The sequence below is a fragment of the Salmo trutta genome, chromosome 10, assembly GCF_901001165.1.
Source record: "Salmo trutta chromosome 10, fSalTru1.1, whole genome shotgun sequence".
Taxonomy (NCBI): Eukaryota; Metazoa; Chordata; class Actinopteri; order Salmoniformes; family Salmonidae; genus Salmo; species Salmo trutta.
In genome coordinates this window covers 1,826,518-1,852,496 of record NC_042966.1, presented here as the reverse complement: position 1 = coordinate 1,852,496, position 25,979 = coordinate 1,826,518, and the positions used below count along the sequence as shown (strand labels likewise).

General features: G+C 42.7%; 1 protein-coding gene across 3 annotated transcripts in view; it reads right to left on the bottom strand.

Annotated features, from left to right (window-relative positions):
* The window catches only part of LOC115200948 (retinoic acid receptor alpha), a 247,074-nt gene extending 221,516 nt beyond the window's left edge, over nucleotides 1–25,558 (bottom strand). For 2 of the 3 annotated variants that reach the window (XM_029764091.1, XM_029764092.1), the window contains exon 1: nucleotides 25,338–25,558. The gene's annotated coding sequence lies outside the window, so the exon portion shown is untranslated. The remainder of the gene's footprint in view (nucleotides 1–25,337) is intronic. The other variant, XM_029764095.1, reaches the window with a different exon arrangement.
* Between the last annotated feature and the right edge of the window lie 421 nt (nucleotides 25,559–25,979).

The following is a 25,979-nucleotide window of genomic DNA, read 5'->3' as shown; positions in this document are numbered from 1 at the left end:
AGACCAGACTAAGATTGCCTCTTCAACTTGCTGCTCCCTCCCTGGACATAAGGCTGAGAGGGCTTTGAGAAACAAGGAGTGGCTGATGTGTACAAAACGAAACCCTGGAAGAATGCAGCGAGCCTTTCCAGGAACACTGGCAACACATTTTACATACGCAGGACGCCAAACTACATGCTTGGGGTTCCACGTTCATTTTGATGACTATGGGACTCCGAGAAGAAATAAAGCCATTTTTAACTCCCTCCAGTTTGCTCAGTATCCGTTAATGTGCCCAGTCAATGGCCTGTGGCTCTATTCAACTGCAGGCAGCCCACAGCACATGAATAATGAAGGGCAACTCACACGAAAGCCTAAATCACCATTGTGCCATCACCCAACAGAGAAGATTGCGTGTTTAATTTACTGCGCTGCATCTGTCTCAGTTCTGCCCAACTTAGTTTCGCAATTTCAATGACTGAGTACTCCAGGTATTTATTTATCAATATGCTTTTCTCCCAATACCATGAATCATTAAGGCTGTAAATGCTCATGTACCTGCTGCAGTGTGTGTGCGTGCGCGCGCACGGACGTGTGTGTGTGTGTGTGTGTGTGTGTGTGCGTGTGTTTGCGCGCGCATGTCACAGGTCTCTGACAAACCAGAGCTTGCGAAACAAAGGCAGGGTGAAAAGAACCCAACAACATTTTAGCTACAATACATGAAGCTCATTATTGGGCCATATACGATCTAGTTCATTAATAGTGATAAATTCAACTTTATTTTTTATCGATAGATTTATTGGGATATTATTATTTGACGATATACCGCAATTGGCAATGTCTAAATATTATTTGAGCTAGTTGGCTTTACCTAAACCAAATCTCCAGTATTTTTTCTTCATAGCTTGTTCTCCATCTTTTTTTAAATAGGAAGCCAATTTGTTTTCAGCACTTTTAATTTCCATAACTGAACACTTCTTGTTGTTTTCTCATGGCGCGCTTGTCCCTCTGCAGTAGAAGCATGATGTGCATTATGTTTGGAACATCGAATTGCAATACATATCGTATCGGCACCTAAGGTTCCACCATATCGAATCCAAGATGGCGTAGCAGTCACACGCCTTTGTCCTGTCCTTTGTATATATCTTTTTACATCTTTTTCTTTGCATATCTCTTTAAAATATTTTCCTAAACCTCACCTTCTAAATACTCTCCTGCAACCCGCCTCACCCAATGTGGCGTGGATCTGTTTTTTTTCTAAAGTATTTCTATTTACTTCAGATCTGGAATCCCTCAACTGAAGCTAGCCAGATAACTACCTACCAGCTATCAGTCAGCAAACCATTGCTAGCAGTCATCAGCTAGCCTTTAGCTCGGAAAGCTCTTGCCAGTTCGAACAATGTGACTCAAACCAGAGCATACCGGACCTATTCTTTTTTCCCCCCATATCCCCGGATTCCTACCGCAAACTCTGAACATTTTCATCTGGACCTTCGCAACTAGCTAACCGCGATCCCGGGTGCCTATTCCTGGCTAGCGTTTCCATCCCGGAGCAAGCACCAATTAGCCTGGGCTAGCTTCAGCCTCTAGCCCAGCTCAATATGCCTTAACCAACCATGCATGTTGTTCCACCTCCTACATATGCGATGACATCACCTGGTTTAAACGTCTAAAGACTATATTTCGCTCATCATTACTCAATGCCTAGGTTTACCTCCAATGTACTCACATCCTACCTTACCTTTGTCTGTACACTATGCTATAGTGCCCAGAAACCTGTTCTTTTTACTCTGTTCCGAACGTGCTAGACGGCCAGTTCGTACAGCCTTTAGTCGTACCCTTATCCTACTTCTCCGGTGATGTGGAGGTTAATCCAGGTCCTGCAGTGCCTAGCTCCACTCCCACGCCCCAGGTGTTCTCATTTGTTGACCTCTGTAACCGTAAAAGCCTTGGTTTCATGCATGTTAACATTAGAAGCCTACTCCCCATGTTTGTTTTACTCACCGCTTTAGCACACTGCCAACCCGGATGTCTTAGCTGTGTCTGAATCCTGGCTTAGGAAAACCACCAAAAACCCTGATATCTCCATCGCTAACTGTAACATTTTCCGCCAAGATAGAACTGCCAAAGGGGGCGGTGTTGCAATCTACTGCAAAGATAGCCTGCAGAGTTCTGTATTACAAGTCGGTCACTGTTGCTGCTTGCTATAGACCTCCCTCTGCCCCCAGCTGTGCCCTCGATAACATGTGAATTGATTGCCCCCCCCATCTATCTTCTAAGCTCATGCTACTAGGTGACCTAAACTGGGACATGATTAACAACCCTCAATCTCACACAAATGATCAATGAACCTACCAGGTACAACTGCGCCAAAAACACCTCTGCTGTTTTCAATCAAGATCTCAGCGATCACTGCCTCATTGCCTGCAACCATAATGGGTTTGCGACCAAACGACCACCCCTCATCACTGTCAAACGCTCCCCCTAAAAGACTTCTGCGAGCAGGCCTTTCTAGTCGACCTGGCCAGGGTATCCTGGAATGACATTGACCTCATCCCGTCAGTAGATGATGCCTGGCTATTCTTTAAAAGTGCCTTCCTCACCATCTTAAATAAACATGCCCCACTCAAAAAATGTCGAACCAGGAATAGATATAGCCCTTGGTTCACTCCAGACCTGTCTGCCCTTGCCCAGCACAAAAACATCCTGTGGCGTTCTGCATTAGCATCAAATAGCCCCCGTGATATGGAACTTTTCAGGGAAGTTAGGAACAAATATACACAGGCAGTTAGAAAAGCTAAGGCTAGCTTTTTCAAACAGAAATTTGCATCCTGTAGTACTAACTCAAAAAAGATCTGGGGCACTAAAGTCCATGGAGAATAAGAGCACCTCCTCCCAGCTGCTCACTGCTCTGAGGCTAGGAAACACTGTTACCACCGATAAATCCACTATAATTGAGAATTGCAAAAAGCATCTCTACGGCTGGCCATGCTTTCCACCTGGCTACCCCTACTAGAGGTCGACCGATTAATCGGAATGGCCGATTTCAAGTTTTCATAACAAATCGGTAATTGGTATTTTTGGCCACCGATTTGCCGTTTTTTTTTTTTTTTTTTTACACCTTTATTTAACTAGGCAAGTCAGATTAAGAACACATTCTTATTTTCAATGACGGCCTAGGAACGGGGGTTAACTGCCTTGTTCAGGAGAGAGTCAGGGATTCGTTTTTTGCAACCTTCCGGTTACTAGTCCAACGCTCTCACCACCTGCCTTACATTGCACTCCACGAGGAGTCTGCATGGCAGTCTGACTACCTGTTACGCGAGGGCAGCAAGAAGCCAAGGTAAGTTGATAGCTAGCATTAAACTTATCTTATAAAAAAACGAGCAATCTTAACATAATCACTAGTTAACTACATATGGTTGATATTACTAGTTTATCTAACGTTTCCTGCGTTGCATATAATCGATGCGGTGCCTGTTAATTTCTCATCAAATCACAGCCTACTTCGACAAACGGGTGATGATTGAACAAGCGCATTTGCGAAAAAGCACTGTCGTTGCACCAATGTACCTAACCATAAAGATCAATGCCTTTCTTTAAAATCAATACACAAGTATATATTTTAAAAAACCTGCATATTTAGTTAATATTGCCTGCTAACATGAATTTGTGTCACATCTCTAGCGTTCCGTGCAAGCAGTCAGGGTATATACAGCAGTTTGGGCCGCCTGGCTCATTGCGGACTGTGTGAAGTCCATTTATTCCTAACAAAGGCCGTAATTAATTTGCCAGAATTGTACATAATTATGACATAACATTGAAGGTTGTGCAATGTAACAGGAATATTTAGACTTATGGATGCCACCCGTTAGATAAAATACGGAACGGTTCTGTATTTCACTGAAATAAATTAACATTTCGTTTTCGAAATGATAGTTTCCGGAGTCGACCATATTAATGACCAAAGGCTCGTAGTTCTGTGTGTTATTATAATTAAGTCCATGATTTGATATAGCAGTCTGACTGAGCGGTGGTAGGCAGTAGCAGGCTCGTAAGCATTCATTCAAACAGCACCTTCGTGCGTTTTGCCGGCAGCTCTTGGCAATTCTTCAAGCATTGCGCTGTTTATGACTTCAAGCCTATCAACTGCCAAGATTAGGCTGGTGTAACCGATGTGAAATGGCTGGCTAATTAGCGGGTGCGCGCTAATACCGTTTCAAACGTCACTCACTCTGAGAAGTTGTTCCCCTTGCTCTACATGGGTAATGCTGCTTCGAGGGTGGCTGTTGTCAATGTGTTCCTGGTTTGAGCCCAGGTAGGAGCGAGGAGAGGGACGGAAGCTATACTGGCAATACTAAAGTGCCTATAAGAACATCCAACAGTCAAAGGTATCTGAAATACAAATCGTAGAGAGAGAAATAGTCCTATAATAACTAACTACAACCTAAAACTTCTTACCTGGGAATATTGAAGACACATGTTAAAAGGAACCACCAGCTTTCATATGTTCTGAGCAAGGAACTTAAACTTTAGCTTTTTTTACATGGCACATATTGCCCTTTTACTTTCTTCTCAACACATTGTTTTTGAATTATTTCAACCAAATTGAACATGTTTCATTATTTATTTGAGGCTAAATTGATAGTATTAATGTATTAAGATAAAATAAGTGTTCATTCAGTATTGTTGTAATTGTCATTATTAGCAAAAAAATAAAAATGGTCCTCCAATAATCGGTATCGAAATAAATCATAATCGGTCGACCTCTAACCCCTACCCCAGTCATCTGCCCGGCACCCTCCACAACAACCAGCCAAAGCCCCCACCATTTCTCCTTCTCCCAAATCCAGATAGCTGATGTTCTGAAAGAGCTGCAAAATCTGGACCCATACAAATCAGCCGGGCAAGACAATCTGGACCCTTTCTTTCTAAAATTATCTGCCGAAATTGTTGCAACCCCTATTACTAGCCTGTTCAATCTCTTTCGGATCGTCTGAGATTCCCAAAGATTGGAAAGCTGCCACGGTCATCCCCCTCTTCAAAGGGGGTGACACTCTAGACCCAAACTGCTACAGGCCTAAATCTATCCTACCCCGTCTTTCTAAGGTCTTCGAAAGCGAAGTTAAAAAACAGATTACCGACCATTTCGAATCCCACCGTACCTTCTCCGCTATGCAATCTGGTTTCAGAGCTGGTCATGGGTGCACCTCAGCCACGCTCAAGGTCCTAAACGACATCATAAGACGCCATCGATAAGAGACATTACCGTGCAGCCGTATTCAACGACCTGGCCAAGGCTTTTGACTCTGTCAATCACCACACTTATTGGCAGACTCGACAGCCTTGGTTTCTCAAATGATTGCCTCACCTGGTTTACCAACAACCTTTCTGATAGAGTTCAGTGTGTCAAATCGGAGGGCCTGTTGTCCAGACCTCTGGCAGTCTATGGGGGTGCCACAGGGTTCAATTCTCGGGCCGACTCTCTTCTCTGTATACATCAATGATGTTGCTCTTGCTGCTGGTGATTCTCTGATCCACCTCTATGCAGACAACACCATTCTCTATACTCCTGGCCTCTCTTTGGACACTTAATTAACCTCCAGACGAGTTTCAATGCCATACAACTCTCCTTCCGTGGCCTCCAACTGCTCTTAAACGCAAGTAAAACTAAATGCATGCTATTCAATCGATCACTGCCCGCACCTGCTCGCCCGTCCAGCATCACTACTCTGGACGGCTCCGACTTAAAATACGTGGACAACTACAAATACCTGGGTGTCTGGTTAGACTGTAAACTCTCCTTCCTGACTCACATTAACCTCTATGGGACCGGTGGGATGAATTCGTCCCACCTACGTAACAGCTAGTGTAATCCTGTGGCGCGATTTTTAAAACGTTTGAAATGCTATTACTTCAATTTCTCAAACATATGACTATTTTACAGCTATTTAAAGACAAGACTCTCGTTAATCTAACCACACTGTCCGATTTTAAAAAAGGCTTTACAACGAAAGCAAAACATTAGATTATGTCAGCAGAGTACCCAGCCAGAAATAATCAGACACCCATTTTTCAAGCTAGCATATAATGTCACAAAACCTAAACCACAGCTAAATGCAGCACTAACCTTTTATGATCTTCATCAGATGACACACCTAGGACATGATGTTATACAATACATGCATGTCTGTTCAATCAAGTTCATATTTATATCAAAAACCAGCTTTTTACATTAGCATGTGACGTTCAGAAAAAGCATACCCCCCGCAAACTTCCGGGGAATTTACTAACAATTTGCTAAATTACTCACGATAAACGTTCACAAAAAGCATAACAATTATTTTTAGAATTATAGATACATTACTCCTCTATGCACTCGATATGTCCGATTTTAAAATAGCTTTTCGGATGAAGCACATTTTGCAATAATCTAAGTACATAGCCCAGCCATCACGGGCTAGCTATTTAGACACCTGGCAAGTTTAGCCTTCATCAAAATCACATTTCCTATAAGAAAAATGGTCTTACCTTTCCTGTTCTTCGTCAGAATGCACTCCCAGGACTTCTACTTCAATAACAAATGTAGGTTTGGTCCCAAATAATCCATCGTTATATCCAAACAGCGGCGTTTTGTTCGTGCGTTCTAGACACTATCAGAATGCTAAATCACGGTCGCGCGCATGGCACAGAACGTGACAAAAAAATTCTAAATATTCCATTACCGTACTTCGAAGCATGTCAACCGCTGTTTAAAATCAATTTTTATGCAATTTCTCTCGTAGAAAAGCGATAATATTCCGAACGGGAATCTGCAATTAGCTAAACAGCCGAAGAAAAATACCCCACGGGGGCGAAATCGCGCACGCGCCTAATTCTAATTGTCCACTGATGGGACACATGGAAAAGGAGATAATGTGTTTCAGCCTGAGGCTGCCTCGTCATCGTTCAGGTTTTTCCCGGGTTCTGAGAGCCTATTGGAGCCCTAGGAATTGTCACGTTACAGCTAAGATCCTGACTCTTCAATAAACAGAAGCAAGAACAAGAACAACACCTTGTCAGACAGGGTACTTCCTGCATGAAACCTTCAGGTTTTTGCCTGCCATAGGAGTTCTGTTATACTCACAGACACCATTCAAACAGTTTTAGAAACTTTAGGGTGTTTTCTATCCAAACCTGAACAATAATATGCATATTCTAGCTTCTGAGTTGGTGTAGGAGGCAGTTAAAAAATGGGCACATATTTTTTCCTAAATTCTCAATGCTGCCCCCTAGCCCGTAGAGGTTAAGCATCTCCAATCCAAAATGAAATCTAGAGTCGGCTTCCTATATCGCAACAAAGCATCCTTCACTCATGCTGCCAAACATACCCTCGTAAAACTGACCATCCTACCGATCCTCGACTTCGGTGATGTCATCTATAAAATAGCCTCCAACACTCTACTCAACAAACTGGATGCAGTCTATCACAGTGCCATCCGTTTTGTCACCAAAGCCCCATATACTACCCACCACTGCAACCTGTACACTCATTGGCTGGCCCTCGCTTCATAATCGTCGCCAAACCCACTGGCTCCAGGTCATCTACAAGACCCTGCTAGATAAAGTCCCCCCTTATCTCCGCTCACTGGTCACCATAGCAGCACCCACCTGTAGCACGCGCTCCAGCAGGTATCTCTCTCTGGTCACCCCCAAAGCCAATTCCTCCTTTGGCTGTCTCTCTTTCCAGTTCTCTGCTGCCAATGACTGGAACGAACTACAAAAATCTGAAACTGGAAACACTTCTCACTCACTAGCTTTAAGCACCAGCTGTCAGAGCAGCTCACAGATCACTGCACCTGTACATAGCCCATCTATAATTTAGCCCAAACAACTACCTCTTCCCCTACTGTATTTATTTATTTTATTTTGCTCCTTTGCACCCCATTATTTCTATTTCTACTTTGCACTTTCTTCTACTACAAATCTACCATTCCAGTGTTTTTACTTGCTATATTGTATTTACTTTGCCACCATGGCCTTTTTTGCCTTTACCTCATTTGCTCACATTGTATAGAGACATATTTTTCTACTGTATGTTTGTTTTACTCCATGTGTGTGTTGTATGTTGTCAAACTGCTTTGCTTTATTTTGGCCAGGTCGCAATTGTAAATGAGAACTTGTTCTCAACTTGCCTACCTGGTTAAATAAAGGTGAAATAAAATAAAAATACATGTAAAAAAAGACTGATGTGTTCCGAGTCTTGTCCTTTGGCAAGGCGGGCCAGCCAGGGTCATTTGTGGCTCATTTTGGCTCCACTCAACACTTGCACTGGAATCTCACCAGCTAGAGAACAGCCTCTGTAGCATGATTGAGATCGAGAGATGGGATTTTTTTATATTTAACTCAGTTAAGAACAAATACTTATTTACAATGATGGCCTGGGAACAGTGGGTTAACTGCCTTGTTCAGGGGCAGAACAACTTCTCCCTGGCTCTGCTGTGTTAACAGACCATAGAGACAATGGGAGCAGCAGCAGGCAGCAGCTTACAAAAGAGTCTTGGCTGGAGAGCAGAGCAGAGAGCACAGTATGACAATGACGCTATGAGCTGAGCTCTTGAATTTGCAGAGGCAGCAGCAGCCGCCAAAGCATTACCAGCTCTGTTATGGGCCATTATCCTCCCGTTCACACAGATCTGGCACTGGCCTCAACTAATGTGCAGGCAGACAGCAGGGTGATGCCGCCATCTATGCCCGCCTGGCACACACTCACACGGCAGAACCACAGAGACCACAGTTCTAAAAAGGCGCCATGGCATGCAGGACAACATCCAAAACAATCTATCAATGCCTCTGCTTTGACAGATGCCCAACAGGTTGACTGACCAACAGGTAAAAAAAAGGTCCCCAGATATACAAGCACAAAGAAACAGAGACATGCATGCACACAAGCTACATTTGTGAGCTAGTTGGTGTAGTACTCTTTGCTGAAGTGACCCCAGGTTAGCTGTTGTCAGCAGGGGGTTAACTCTTCAGCATGGTAAAGCTGCTCTAACAATAATATTAATAGCATTTTTTCTGGCAGGGTGGGAAAATAACTTTTTGGTCCACCAGCCACTGTGTCAGGTAGAAAAATCTGCCAGCCACTCAGATTGTTTTACCAGCCAAAATATATTTTGCGCCATAATTACACACCCAAAAAAAGGATGAGCATGCTTTCTGTTTTCTGAAACAAGAAATGTACTACTAGTAATACATAATGGGGTAGACAGACAGGTCCAAAAAATGAAGCTGTGTCTTTTAGCCAATGTATGTTAAAAGAAAACCACTTAAATACAATTGTAAAAACAGAAACAGTTCTACAACTGAACATCAAGAATCAACAAAGCGCCTACCCTGCCACAAAAGGCTGAGTGACATGGCTTATTTATTATTTTAGTTCAGGGCTCTACACTGACATGATGTACTCATAAGTAGAAATGTAGAAGCACACAAATCTAGGAGAACAATTAAAGTAGGTGATTTCTAATGGTAAGAAATGACTAAAAAGGTCATGAATAAAAGATAAGTGATCCATGCTCAATCATTAGGTGAGACAAAATGTTCAGCTGCCCCTTTAAGAGACGGGCTGTTACCATGGTAACTTAGGCACTCCGCTTTTCTGTGATGAAAAACATTCCTGTTGCAGCAAACTCAAACATTGAAAATCAAACCTAGAGTGTGAACAAAATGATATAACAGGCCAAGAAAACACGAGGACAAAGTCACACTTTCTTGTCAATTCGACGAACTTCTACATGTGGCCTTGGATAAAATAGCTACTGGGTGTGCAGGCATTTTCTCCAGCCCTGCTCAAACACGCCACATTGTAAAAAAAAAACATTTGCGCAAAAGGACCTTGATAAACTGTTTGAGCAGGGTTGGATAAAAAGCCTGCATACCCAGCAGCTCTCCATAAGGAAGATTTTTATACAGTAGCCTATTAGTGCAGTTTTTTTACTTTGTGGGGGGGGTTAAGCGCCTTACCCGAGGCCACAATGGCAGGAGATAAAATACATGGGATAAAAGACCAGCAGTTTTCCATTGTCAATACTAGCGTTGATAATGAAGGTTATTTTGTGAAGTGGTTCCTTGCATCATACAACTCCAATTTTCAGTTACCTTTTTGTCCCATGGTGCTACAGACCAGTAAAAAAGGTAAACAAGGTAATAGCGGTCCTAAAAAAAGCAAACGTCAAGCCCTGGAGAGCACTGAGACAGGGAGAGGAGATAGGAGGGAAAGCGATTGAGAGCATGGGGTGATGGTGGGTACGTGAATCCGATTTCCAATGACAATGTGCTTAAGAATCCTTTTTCAAAAGACAAAACATGATCGGTCAACGTTAATGGCAGGGTCCCAAGGAAAATGAAGGGGAATGGAAGCCATTCATTAGGAAAGGGGTAGGAGAGTAAAGCCGCCTGGCTAGCCCCACTGATAGCCGCCCCAGGAAAATAAATATATACACAGACCATTATTTATTTGCGCATTCCCGAGGTAACAAACCAGCCACGACTATCAGTAACATGGCAGCTCTGCTTCTAAGCAAGTTTTTTCTGTAGTCATTTCTGACACTATTAGCACAAAACGTTTTTTGTTTAATTACATACAGCACATTGGACTGTAGTACTCACGCTACAAAAACACGCAACAACTGCTATTCTCTTCCTGGATGCCAACAAGGCCCTCCCCCGCCCTCTCTTCGGCAAATCAGATCACAACAGGAAGTACCCGTGCTAAGGTCTATTCAACGCTGGTCTGACCAATCAGAATCCATGCTTCAAGATTGCATGATCATGCAGACTGGGATATGTTCTGCATAGACTCTGAAAATAACATTGATGTATACACTGACACAGTGACTGAGTTCATCAGGAAGTGTATAGGGGATGTTGTTCCCACTGACTATTAAAACCTACCCAAACCAGAAACCCTGGCTAGATGGTAGTATTTGTGCTAAACTGAAAGCACGAACCACCGCATTTAACCATGGTAAGGTGACTGGGAATATGGTTGAATGCAAACAGTGTAGTTATTCCCGCCGTAAAGCAATCAAACAGGCAAAACGTCAGTACAGAGACAAGTGAAGTCGCAATTCAACGGCTCAGACATGAGACGTAAGTGGCAGGGTCTACAGACAATCACTGATTACAAAGGGGGAGAAAGCCACGTCGTGAACACCGACGTCTTGCGCCCAGACAAGGTAAACACCTTTGTCCGCATTGAGGACAACGCTGTGCCATCAATGCGGCCCGCTCCTAAGTACTGTGGGCTCTCGTTATCTGTGGCCGACGTGAGTAAGATATTTAAGCGTGTTAACCCTCGCAAGGCTGCTGGCCCAGACGTCATCCCTAGCCGCGTCCTCAGCGCATGCGCAGACCAGCTGGCTGGAATGTTTAGGACCTATTCAATCTCTCCCTAACCCAGTCTGCTGTCCCCACTTGCTTCAAGATGTCCACCATTGCTTTCTTGGGTACAGGAACAAAGGTAACTGAACTCAATGACTATCGCCCCGTAGTGCTCACTTCTGTCATCATGAAGTTCTTTGAGAGGCTAGTTAAGGATCATACCTGACACCCTAGACCCACTTCAACTTGCTTACCACCCCAATATATCCACAGACAACACAGTCGCCATTACACTGGCCTAACCCATCTGGACAAGAGGAATACCCATGTAAAAATGCTGTGCATTGACTATAGCTCAGCCTTCAACACCATACTACCCTCCAAGCTCGGGGCCCTGGGTGTGAACCCCGCCCTGTGCAACTGGGTCCTTGACTTCCTGACGGGTCACCCCCAGGTGGTGAATGTAGTAAACACCACTTCGCTGATCCTCAACACAGGGGCTCCACAAGGGTGTGTGCTCAGCCCCCTCCTGTACTCCCTGTTCATCCATGACTGTGTGGCCACACACACACACACACACACCTCCAACTCAATCATCAAGTTTACAGACGACAACCATAGTAGGCCTGATTACCAACAATGATGAGACAGCCTACAGGGAGGAGGTGAGGGCCCTGGCAGAGTGGTGCCAGGAAAATAACCTCTCCCTCAACGTCAACAAAATGAAAGAGATGATCGTGGACTTCAGGAAAAAGGAGGGTGAGCACTCCCCTATCCACATTGACAGGACCACAGTGGAGAACGTGGAAAGCTTCAAGTTTCTCGGCTTACACATCACTGACGTTCTGAAATGGTCCACCCACACAGCCAGTGTGGTGAAGAAGGCGCAACAGTGCCTCTTCAACCTCATGAAGCTGAAGAAATGTGGCTTGGCCCCTAAGACCCTGACAAACTTTTACAGATGCACAATTGAGAGCATCCTGTCGGGCTGTATCACGGTACGGCAACGGCACCGCCAGCAACCGCAGGGCTCTCCAGAGGGTGGTGCAGTCTGCCCAACGCATCACCGGGGTCACACTGCCTGCCCTCCACGACACCTACAGAACCCGATGTCACAGGAAGGACAAAAAGATCATCAAGGACATCAACCACCCGAGCCACAGTCTGTTCACCCCGCTACCATCCAGAAGGCGAGGTCAGTACAGGTGCATCAAAGCTGGGACTAGCAGGCTACCAGCCGGTTCCACAACGCACCTTAGAGGCTGCTGCCCTATACATAGAGTGACTGGTCACTTTAAAAAGTACTGCTTTACTCATATGTACATACTGTATTCAATACATTCCTCATCCTAATATTCATACATTTCTTAATTCCATTATTTTACCTTCAGACGTGTGTATTGTTCTGAATTATTTGATATTACTGCACTGTTGGAGCTAGGAACACAAGTATTTTGCTACACCCGCAATAACATCTGCATATGACCAATAACATTTGATTAAAATGTTGGTTTTTCATGCTACAGAGATAATATTAGACCAGCTGCATGGGCTGGAAAGGGATATGTTAGAGCAGGGGTACTAAAAATACTATTCGAGAAGGGTCGGTCACACAAATTTCCCCGGTCGCAAAGGTCCAGATTGGGGGGGGGGGGGGAATTAGGGGAAGAGGATATTTTTTACAAGTTTTTTTTAATTCGGCATTTATCAGAGTTGCGACAAACCCCCACCTCGCGACCCAAAACTGTTCAAAGCCCGCTTTTTGGCGGAGACAACATTATGCAGTGTTAAGGCTCATTTCTTGCAATTCTACATATTTTGCCATGTCTTATGTTGTGTGTTCATAGATGTCAGAGTGAGTGACTCAAACGTAATTTTTTTTTACCTGAGCATGATAACTACAAGGTTTACATAGCTGATCAACTGGATATTACTGACAGGTTTTAAATGGCTCGCTAAGGTCTGTCAGTAAGCATGTTTCCATCCACAGTTTTTGTTTGAGTCAAGTCATACCGTAGAAATTTGTTTAAAAAAAAAAATAAAAAAAAAGTTTCAATACAATTTCATTAAAATGCTGACAGATCATTTGTTAGTTCGACATGGTGGGATCTTTTTGTGTCGGTAAAATTAATTATTCGAGAAATGGTGGTGGATGTGCCTTTAAGTGCAAATATTGATTTAATAACTATCACAAAATAAACTTGAAGTCACGGATGATATGGTGTGTGCGTTTCCTCCCACTACGACTTCCCACTACGACTCGTGAAACTATGCAGTTTATTAGGTTACAGATTAATAAGTTATGAACTTCACAAGACAGTGAAAGTGCACGCTGAGCATGATGCTCCTTCCCAATAAATAAGGGGTCTTATTTAGGGCTGACCCCATTTAGTCGACTGGTCAATTGTTTGGTCAATAGGCTGTTGGTCGACTCAGATTTCTTTAGTCAAGCAGAAGAAAAAAAAAAAAAAAAAGTGGTCATTGTGTAAAAAATAAAAAAAAGTGTCCGATTGGTGCCTATCAGAGTGGACTAATCCATTGTGGAGGCCGCGGGGATGGCACAGTCCATCACTCAAAGTAAGACATGTGCTACTGAAATGGTATATGGTTATATTACAATATTTTATAACAAATGCACTCTCTCCCGCATTGGAAAGAGGTCGCTGTCCACGGTTCTGAAACACATCAGTGCGCTGTGGAATTGGTACCTTTTCCTAGACCAAATATCTATGCACATAATAGCAAAGTTAACCAGCATATTGGGTGTTGAGAACAATGCGGCGGAGATGAGAAAACAGACCTTGCCTTAATTGTCTAAGAAAAGTGAGGAGCGGTATCTTAATTAGGTCAATCAATAGCCTAACTTAAAATGTGCCTGGCTTTATACATTTATTTATTTTTTTCACCAGGTAGGCCAGTTGAGAACAAGTTTACAACTGCAACCTGGCCAAGATAAATCATAGCAGTGTGACAAAAACAAAAGAGTTACAAACAAAACGTACAGTCAATAACACAATAGAAAAATCTATGTACAGTGTGTGCAAATGTAGAAGAGTAGGGAGGTAAGGCAATAAATAGGCCATAGAGGCGAAAATAATAACAATTTAGCATTAATACTGAGGTGATATGTGCAAGTTGATATACTGGGGTACAAAATAGCAAGAGGGTAAGTAAAAATATGGGGATGAGGTAGTTGGGTGTGCTACTTACAGATTGGCTATGTACAGGTACAGTGCTCTGACAGCTGATGCTTAAAGTTAGTGAGGGAGATACAAGACTCCAGCTTCAGTGATTTTTGCAATTCATTCCAGTCATTGGCAGCAGAGAACTGGAAGGAAATGCAGCCAAAGGAAGTATTGGCTTTGGTGATTTTCAGTGCAATACCTGCTGGAGCGCAAACTACGGGTGGGTGTTGCTGTGGTGACCAGTGAGCTGAGATAAGGCAGGGCTTTACCTAGCAAAGACTTATAGATGACCTGGAGCCAGTGGGTTTGGCGACAGATATGTAATGAGGGCCAGCCAACATAGAGGTCACAGTGATGAGTAGTATATGGAGCTTTGGTGACAAAACAGATGGCACTGTGATAGACTACATAAAATTTGTTGAGTAGAGTGTTGGAGGCTATTTTGTAAATCACATTGCCGAAGTCAAGGATCGGTAGGATAGTCAGTTTTACGAGGGTATGTTTGGCAGCATGAGTGAAGGAGGCTTTGCTGCGAAATAAGAAGCCGAATCTAGATTTCACTTTGGACTGGAGATGCTTAATGTGAGTCTGGAAGGAGAGTTTACAGGCTAACCAGACACCTAGGTATTTGTAGTTGTCCACATATTCTAAGTCAGAACCGTCCAGAGTAGTGATGCTAAGCGGGCAACAAATCGGTTGAAGAGCATGCATTTAGTTTTACTAGCATTTAAAAGCAGTTGGAGGCCACGGAAGGAGAGTTGTATGGCGTTGAAGCTCGTTTGGAGGTTTGTTAACACAGTGCCCAAAGGGCCAGATGTATACAGAATGGTGTCGCCTGCGTAGATGTGGATCAGAGAATCACCAGCAGCAAGAGCGACATCATTGATATATACAGAGAAAAAGTCGGCCCGAGAATTGAGCCCTGTGGCACCCCCATAGAGAATGCCAGAGGTCCTCCGATTTGACACACTGAACTCTGAGAAGTAGTTGGTGAACCAGGCGAGGCAGTCATTTGAGAAGCCAAGGCTATTGAGTCTGCCAATAAGAATGCAGTGGTTGACAGTCAAAAGCCTTGGCCAGGTCGATGAAGACAGCTGCACAGTACTGTCTTTTATTGATGGCGGCTATGATATCGTTTAGGACCTTGAGCGTGGCTGAGGTGCACCTATGAGCTCGGAAACCAGATTGCATAGTGAAGAAGGTACGGTGGGATTCGAAATGGTCAGTGATCTATATGGATAAATCTTCCATATACATCTACAGGAATAAGACAGATCCTGCTTCTGTTGCCTGTTTAAATAGTATACCGATTCCGTGAGCACCAAGCCTCACACAACCAAAACCTGTGATTAACAATTGCAAAAAAAAAGGTTTTAATCTTTGCTGTGCTAAAGCCTTTACACTTTTTCAATATAAAATACCAAAGGCTGTTCTAATTTATTTCGTTTGCACAGTTACAAATTGTAAGAAAAAAAGACTAAAACTCATTTTCTTGAACTCGTTATTATTATAATAATAACAACAACAACAACGCCATTATCATCAGCAGGCTTAATATAGCAGCATTGTATAACCACCATCGAGCTGTAGGCCCATCCTGCTCAGTCTTAATACCGTAATTTACTTAAAACCTACAGTGCATTCGGAAAGTATTCAGACCCTTTCACCTTTTCCACATTTTGTTACAGCCTTATTCTAAAATGGATTCAATAAATGTGTTAATCTACACCATAATCGCAAAGCAAAAACAGGTTCAGAAATGTTTGCTAATGTATATATTTATTTATTTTTCTTTACATAAGTATTCAGACCCTTTGCTATGAGACTCGAAATTGAGCTCAGGTGCATCCTTTTTCAATTGATCATCCTTGAGATATATTTCTACAACTAGAAATGTTTGCAAATGTATTAAAAAATAAACTGATATTACATTTACATAAGTATGCAGACCCTTTACTCAGTACCTTGTTGAAGCTCCTTTGGCAGCGATTACAGCCGACTCTTCTTGGGTATGACCTCCCTGACCAAGGACCAAGCTTGTAGCATCATACACAAGAAGACTCGAGGCTGTAATCCTTGCCAAAAGTGCTTCAACAAAGTATTGATTAAAGAGTCTACATACTTATGTAAATGTCATATCAGTTTTCTATTTTTAATACATTTCCTAACATTTCTAAAAACCTGTTTTTGCTTTGTCATTATGGGGTAGTGTGTAGAATAATGAGAAACTATTTAATCCATTTTAGAATAAGACTCGCGTAACAAAATGTGGAAAAAGGCAAGGGGTCTGAATGCACCATTTCAATACTTATATAGGCTACTGTAGCAATCAATCTTTCATTTAGGTCATCACACAGCATACAAGTCATTCATGATTTGAAATAGAATCATGCATTTAGTTTTAAAATAAAAGCAACCATTGAATATTTAGCGTAAACAATAAGTAAACCGTTCCATTTTGGAGACTGCATTCACAAATTAATGCGACTGTTTCGTCTTTGCTGTAATATAGGCTTCACAATTTTTTTGTATGCTTATAATTGATTTAGTATCGTTTACATTGCTCTAAACGGTCAAAAAATAATGAGCAATTGGGGGAGAAGGGCCTTGGTCAGGGAGGTGACCAAAAACCCAATGGTCACTGACAGATCTCTTCTGTGGAGATGGCAGAACCTTCCAGAAGGACAACCATCTCTGCAGCACTCCACTAATCAGGCCTTTATGGTAGAGTGGCCAGACGGAAGCCCCACCTCAGTAACAAAAAAAGGCACATGACAGCCCACTTGGAGTTAGCCAAATGGCACCTAAAGAACTCTCAAACCATGAAAAACAAGATTCTCTGGTCTGATGAAACCAAGCTTGAACCCTTTGGCCTGAATGCCAAGCGTCACGTCTGGAACAAACCTGGCACCATCCCTACGGTGAAGCATGGTGGTGGCAGCATCATGCTGTGAAGATGTTTTTCAGCAGCAAGGACTGGGAGACTAGTCAGGATCAAGGGAAAGATGAACGAAGCAAAGTACAGAGAGATCCTTGATGAAAACCTGCTCCAGAGAGCTCAGGACCTCAGACTGGAGCAAAGGGTCAACTTCCAACAGGCCAACAACCCTAAGCACACATCCAAGAATGTAGGAGTGGCTTCGGGACAAGTCTCTGAATGTCCTTGAGTGGCCGAGCCCAGACTTGAACCCAATCGAACATCTCTGGAGTGACCTCAAATTAGCTGCAAAGCGACGCTCCCCATCCAACCTTAGTGTTGTTTACATTGCTCCAAATAGTCAGAAAGATGATATTGTAATCTAACAACACCTGTTTGGGGTCACATAATATGCACGCAGTGCTTGTTCCTTACGTACTTTTTCTTGATCTCCAGTATTTTCTACAACTAGTCAAATTTATTCCATTCATCGGACTTCCCCTTTAACTCGCGAGCAACCAGTAAACAATTCCCGTTTCTAGTTTGTCACATCCTCTGCACCCATTTTGCTGTCGCATGCGTTACGGTATTCAGTTTGTTTTAACCTATTTATTGATGTGATTTTGATATGCTATTGGTCACGTTCATGCGATGCATACATGTGTCACAAAGAGAGCAAGGGCTGAGGCAATGTTTTTCCTAAACAAATCCGGGATTTCGGTAACAGAACTTTTCAGTCTGAAATGGCTGTAATCATGTTACAGCTTCAGCAACACAGACATCGCGATAAACCCTGATGATGTTCTGTGATGGTCGCTGCAGCAAGGAGGAGTGACAGACAACGGGTGCTAGTCAGTCACTCGCTGTCATATTTTTTTTATTTTTTTTAAACAGCGTAGCAAGTCTAAGCTTGACCCAATCAAAACAATTGCTGGTCAGACTACATGGGTCTTAATTATTTCAAACAGTGTGCTTAAAGTGTCAGACAAACTCAATGCATATAGTCGTTTTGATTAAAAACACACAGGATGTGTCTATATGGAAAAATACACGTTTAATATTTTTGACCAATCGATTGGTCAAATGAACAAACGACTCTCGGTCTACCAATATTTTTTGGGTTGGTCAGGGACAGCCCTAGTCTTATTCTGGTGACATTACGGTCAATGCTTGACTGACGTTTGACAAATAAAAATATTCTTGCCCTTATCCATAGACTGGCCTAACCGCACTGTATTTGCAACAAGGTCAAAATGCAATGGAAAGTTTATGTACCAAATAAAAATCCAAATCTAATGTACCAAAGTTCAGCGAAGAAGTACATTGTGTGCACTACGTCGTTACGCAATCATTTATCTGCAACAAGTCTGTCTGGTGGAAACACAAATGGTGTGACAATTTGCATATTTTACTTTATGCGGATTCTAGACTATTCACGTGAAAATCTGTCGCCAATTGAATGGAAACCTAGCTAGTGACTGACATGAGATGAAAACTACCAACGATCTACCAAATTTCACAATTGCACCTTGTGGATTCTACTTTTACAAATCTCAACAGTTTGACAGAGTTCCCGCAGTGTGCCTATTGAGAATGGCTGGGCTGTCACTGGTAATGAAGAGGTTCCACTGCCTGCCTGGGAGGAGAAAGAGCCAGGCTTTTTACAGCAGTGTGGATGTACTCAGAAGAAGCAATTGATACCATTGTTTTATGGAGAGGGGGGTGATTAACTAACGACAAAGGAGGTCTTTCACTGGAAATGTCAGCCATCAAGCTGAGAGACTGTCCGACTGGGCAAAAGAGTCTATGGAAAATGGATGTGGAAACATTTTATGGAATTGTATGACACTGCCACAATACCCCCACACAAATTGTGAAACGTAATAGGTCTCGTGGTAAAAAAATATGGCCAGCAGTGTGTACATGTAAGACAATGCCAGACCAATGTGAAATGTACCAAAATAGACAGTATGAATGCCATGACACAATTCATAGTAGCCTAAGTATTCAACCACCTTCTACAAAAAAAAAAAAGTCTTCAAATGGATAGATAGACAAAGTTAATGTTAAAACTATAGCTTCGTCTTTCTCACAGAGACCAGAAAAACAATGCTATGTAGGCTAAATCTGATCATAATCTTAAATGTCTAAATCAATAGTCTTTTCAATCACATCCAATACAATTACAGCTCAGTGATCAGCCTTAAGCTTAGCCTCATTTAAAAAGAAAACTGACCTAAATCTTCAGGAATATTAAACTGGTGAGGGACTTCAAATATAACCGATTATCCATTCTAGGCTGTTTTTTCCTGATTACATAATACAATAGCCAATAATATTAAGGTCTCAGAGCAGCCTCCTTAATTTCTCAGATAACACAACGGCCTTGGTCTCTAAGTTCCAAATCTGAGTTTTAGGTACAGTTGAAGTCGGAAGTTTACATACACCTTAGCCAAATACATTTAAACTCAGTTTCTCATAATTCCTGACATTTAATCCCAGTAAAAATTCTCTGTCAGGTCAGTTAGGATCACCACTTTATTTTAAGAATGTGAAATGTCAGAATAATAGTAGAGAGAATTATTTCTTTCACCTTTTATTTCTTTCATCACATTCCCAGGGGGTCAGAAGTTTACATACACTCAATTAGTATTTGGTAACATTGCCTTTAAATTGTTTAACTTGGGGCAAACGTTTTGGGTAGCCTTCCACAAGCTTCCCACAATAAGTTGAGTGAATTTTGGCCCATTCCTCCTGACAGAGCAGGTGTAACTGAGTCAGGTTTGTAGGCCTCCTTGCTCGCACACGCTTTTCAGTTCTGCCCACACATTTTCTATAGGATTGAGGTCAGGGCTTTGTGATGGCCACTCCAATACCTTGACTTTGTTGTCCTTAAGCCATTTTGCCACAAGTTTGGAAGTATGCTTGGGGTCATTGTCCATTTGGAAGACCCATTTGCGACCAAGCTTTAACTTTGTCTTGAGATGTTGCTTCAATATAACCACATAATTTCCCTTCCTCATGATCGCATCTATTTTGTGAAGTGCACCAGTCCTTCCTGCAGCAAAGCACCCCTACAACATGATGCTGCCACCCCCGTGCTTCACGGTTGGGATTGTGTTCTTCAGCTTGCAAGCATCCCCCTTCTTCCTCCAAACAGAACGATGGTCATTACGGCCAAACAGTTCTATTTTTGTTTAATCAGACCAGAGGACATTCCTCCAAAAAGTACGATCTTTGTCCCCATGTGCAGTTGCAAACCGTAGTCTGGCTTTTTTATGGCGGTTTTGGAGCAGTGGCTTCTTTCTTGCTGAGCAGCCTTTCAGGTTGTCGATATAGGACTCGTTTACCTGTGGATATAGATACTTTTGTACCCGTTTCCTCCAGCATCTTCACAAGGTCCTTTGCTGTTGTTCTGGGATTGATTTGCACTTTTCGCACCAAAGTACGTTCATCTCTAGGAGACAGAACACGTCCCCTTCCTGAGCGGTATGACGGCTGCGTGGTCCCATGGTGTTTATACTTGCGTACCATTGTTTGTACAGATGATGGTGGTACCTTCAGGCGTTTGGAAATTGCTCCCAAGGATGAACCAGACTTGTGGAGGTCTACAATTTTTTCTCCTGAGGTCTTGGCTGATTTCTTTTGATTTTCGCATGATGTCAAGCAAAGAGGCACTGAGTTTGAAGGTAGGCCATGAAATACAGCCACAGGTACACAATTTACTTTGGCTAATTGACATAATTTATCAGAATCTTCTAAAGCCATGACATAATTTTCTAGAATTATCCAAGCTGTTAAAAGGCACAGTCAACTTAGTGTATGTAAACTTCTGACCCACCGGAATTGTGATTTAAGTGAATTAATCTGTCTAAACAATTGTTGGAAAAATTACTTGTGTCATGCACAAAGTAGATGTCCTAACCGACTTGCCAAAACTATAGTTTGTTAACAAGAAATTTGTGGAGTGGTTGAAAAACGAGTTACTGACTCGTAAACTTCCAACTTCAACTGTATATTAGAATTGTAACTTGAGGTGAGGTGCCCTGCCACTAAGACTTAAATGAAGTGGAGTTATTCTACTACGCTGACCTAATTGCTCTCTCTCCCTCATGAACACGGGAGAGCTGTGCACGCTGACATGTAATGATTATTTAATACCGTCAAAGCCATAAAGGGAGAAATAAAAGGAGTCAATATAAAAAAAAAAGGGGGTGGGGGGTGACTTAACCCTTTCATCGTGCACAGGGAGGACTAGGAGAGCAGGGAAACAGACGGTGGACTGTATTGAGACAGAATCAGTATGTGTGAGCCCTCCTGTCAAACCCCCATCAGCCTGGCTGACTAGATCTCCCATATCCCTACATCACAGGGGCTTTACTTCCCCAATTCACTCCTGCTAGTGGATCCCACCCTCCTCCTCTGTCTTTTCCCACACTCACCCCATTCCAAAAAGCAGCGGCTATGTCAGCAAGCACCACGGCCAAAACGACTAACATAACAATTTATTTCTACTCATTCAGCAAGAGTGGCAATAGCAAAGAAACAACTTTCTCTCAACACAGAAACCAACATGTCTTTATGAAAAACAACTCAAGAGAGCCGGAAGACTGACACCACACTAGTGCTCATAACAAACCCGCAAATATCTGATGTCTTTTTTTCATAACAGGGATCCGAAGCCTCAGCTCTCAAAACTGTGGTTTCACTCAGATCTGAGCTCCTGAAACAAAACCCACACAAACTCTGGCGTCTCGGTGAGTGAGTGGGTCGACTCGGTTGAGGTATTTACCATTTAGCGAGGGCCTTGTGACATCTCTGGGGTAACCTGCCATTGTGGGGGACCCGTCTCATCTGTCACAACCTGATGAGATTCTCCTGCACAGTCCCAGCTTTGTGAGGCAGGCAGACACCGGCTAAACTGAACACAAGGGACAGACAGGACTGTGGTAAGGCTAGTCACCACTATGGGCCTCTGCTAACCGAACTTCAAATGTGTTGAGATTTCCTTTTTGGTATAATCTCTATACCAAATTTAGATGTACGCCCTTTCACTACAATCAGTTGTGCAAACATCTCTGCCTACCACTGAACCACACCACATTGCTAGGAGTCTTGCTCCCCACATCTTGTTAGACATGGGTATGTTTGGCAGACAGGCCAACTATTTAGCTACAGTATCATTTGAACTCCTTAAACCCCATCTCTTTACCTTCAAGAAGAATCTACAGATAGTAAAAGGCCAGATTTAGGAATAACACTGGGCATTTCCAAATACAAAATCAGCAGCTCTGTGGGATACACATCTCATGTCCTGCAGTAAAGGTCTCCAAATGGGAACACTCTCCCACCATCCTCCAATAACCCATCTCACTTCATCTGGCAAAAACAATTTGTTCCAAAGGTTACAAGAAAACAGAGAAAATGTCAGCCCATGTGAAAAATAAATTGCCAGGAGCTTTTGAGTCACTATCATGTTTTTCAGAGCGAAGTCAAAGAACATGTTCCTTTCCAGTGTCACACTTGACTATCATTTTGAAGAGGAAGGAGAAGGAGGGGTGGGTCCTGTCCGACTTTAGAGGTATGGAGAGGAGGCGAAGTGAGTGAGCCATCGCCTCCATTGTGATGACACATTTACAGCCATGTGAAACCAAGTCGTGTGAGTCTTCTAAGTCTAACTGGCATCGCTCACACAAAGAGGAAACCAACTTTCCGGAGAAGACAAGTCACTCAAAAACACTCTGGACTTGTGAAAAAGCAGTTCACTCTTCTGCCTCTAATTATATCTGCATGCAAAATACTGTACTTGGCTATACAATAGTGTTTTCTGCTATTCTAAAACACATTGTACGGTCTAACCCTCAAACTTAGAATAGACAACCAACCAAAAAGAACATGTCTGCACTAGCATAGACATAGTAACTGCCACAAGAGAAGCTGATGAACACATTGCTTGGATGTGCCTGCGAGGATGAAGTTGGGCTGGCTGGCTCTGCTCTCATGCGTGTCCATATGGCATACTGTAGCCTATTAGTTAAACAAACTCATAACACGGTGACCACATCTCAGATCCTGTTGCCCTTGAGGGGAGAAAGGCGAACCCAAGTATGATTGGATTGTTGACATACACAGGGTACCAGACCAGTGTGTAGGTTAAATCCCTCTCACATGGGGCCCATCATGAGTTGAGGACACAGTAGATAAAACTTCTTTGATTGAAAATGATACAACAGACCTGAAGGAATGAAAACCAAGGGCAGTTAATATTACATCACAGTACCTTTCAGGATTAGCCCACTATAGTGGGGCTCCCGAGTGGCGCAGCGGTCTAAGGAACTGCATATCAGTGCTAGAGGCGTCACTACAGACCCTGGTTCAATTACAGACTGTATCACACCCGGCTGCGATTGGGAGTCCCATAGGGTGGCGCACAATTAGCCCAGTGTAGTCCGGGTTAGGGTTTGGCCAGGGTAGGCAGTCATTGTAAATAAGAATGCGCTTAACTGACTTTCCTAGTTAAATAAATCAAAGTTAAATAGTGATAGTCGTAAAAGTTGTGAACATACTGCTTGGTTAGGTTAGAACTGACTAGGGCATATCCACCTATGGCTACGGCACAACATGCATCTGTGATTCACACCATGAGGAGAGGTGACAGGGTGGGAAAATCCTCAGACACACCACATTTCCCACTCAGCAACTAAGCCTCCAACGCATCTTGCTCTGAATGTCACAGGTTTTCTGTAGAAAAGGGCACATACCTTTTTCACAACAAAAACACAGTACTTTGTTGTGCACGTTACACAGCCAGTCTTGGACAGAGCAATGGAATAATCCATATAAATGCATTATTTTATAAATCAATCATGACCCATAAAACATCTTAACACAGTGATTAGGCTACAAATGAGTCACAAAATGAAATATTATTACAGATCTAAATAAACTTTTTTTTTTAAATGACTTAACACAACATATTTGCAAGAAATTGGTAATAAGAAAAATTGACCAAATCGGCAAAATGTTGAGATTGTGGCAACATGCACTGTAATGTTAATAATCATGTCTTAGGTATTATGACATTTCATTTGTCAGCTGCTCCTCTGAAGGCATATTATCTTGAAAAAAAAACTGCATCAAATGTGTAAACAAATTGGGGGTTTCTGTCAGTGTGGCTTACATTGCAGTCATTTGCTGAAATAAAGACAATTGAGCACACGGTTTTGGGAATAAATGTGTGCACACACACACTAGTCTGGGATTGATTAACATCCATATTCCATTGTCTTGGCGTTCCATGGATGGCTCGCAATGAAGCAGGAATTGTGTGCAAAAGAAACAACTATAGTGGTTTAGCAATCTGTGAGCTACACGCATAACATGGTAAATACAGTGAAAAGTTTACAAACTGGTTGACCTTGCTACAAGGATTGGCGATGTAAATATCGAGTCAACTGTCAGCCTGTCAAAATGCGGTAAACTGGCTTGCCAAATCGCTATTTATAGCTTGATGCTTACGTTTGGATTTTGCTGCGTGGTCTATTTCATTCATGCGAAAATAATACGGCAAATTGATGAAGAACTGTTTTGCTATCTAATTAGACAAGCCACCCTGTGTGTTGATAGTGTAGCCAGTGTCAATCACGAGATTCGGAACGAAATCTCACATCCCGCCGAACTGGCATGCATGACATCGAAATCTTATAACGTTCGTGGCACAAAATAAACTGTCAATGTAAGACACAACTGAAAATATGATTGTCGTCGGGCTGAAGGAGTTCAATTGTTCATGACATTTGCCTGTTGGTTTATGTTCATTTTGACCTGGACCGCACACTGTCCAAATGTTGACAAGGTAAGCCACCTCAAATAACAAGTGTCACATCAAATACCTTGGACCTGTTGCCTTCTCCTCCTGGTTCCGTGGTTGGTGGAAGTTGCGCCTAGTATAATTGTTTTGATACTCTCTCCAAAGTTTTTGAGTGTTAAACATTTAGCAGTGGATAACAACCGGTGTCGAGCCAAACTACCCTCCGGCAATTCGTCGATGAGAGGCGGTGAACGGCTTTCAGTGAGCAGAGAAGTTGAGCGCTTTCGCAGCGGAGCCATTGAAGTCACGTGCTCCGGCAGTGAAATTCAACACCACCCTCTCTGTCCGCCCCTTCTCCATTTATGGGGTGGTCCGCTGTCCTGTAAAAGGGACGCTTCGGGATTTTGGCCAGTTTGTAGTCTTAAAACCAGGGGGAAAAGTTACACTATATATACAAAAGTATGTGGACACCCCTTCAAATGAGTGGATTCGGCTATTTCAGCCACACCCGTTGCTGACAGGTGTATAAAACGAGCTCACCGCCATGTAATCTCCATAGACGAACATTGGCAGTAGAATGGCCTTACTGAAGAGCTCAGTGACTTTCAACGTGGCACTGTCATAGGATACCACCTTTCCAACAAGTCAGTTCATTTACATTTTACATTTAAGTCATTTAGCAGATGCACTTATCCAGAGCGACTTACAAATTACTGCCCTGCTA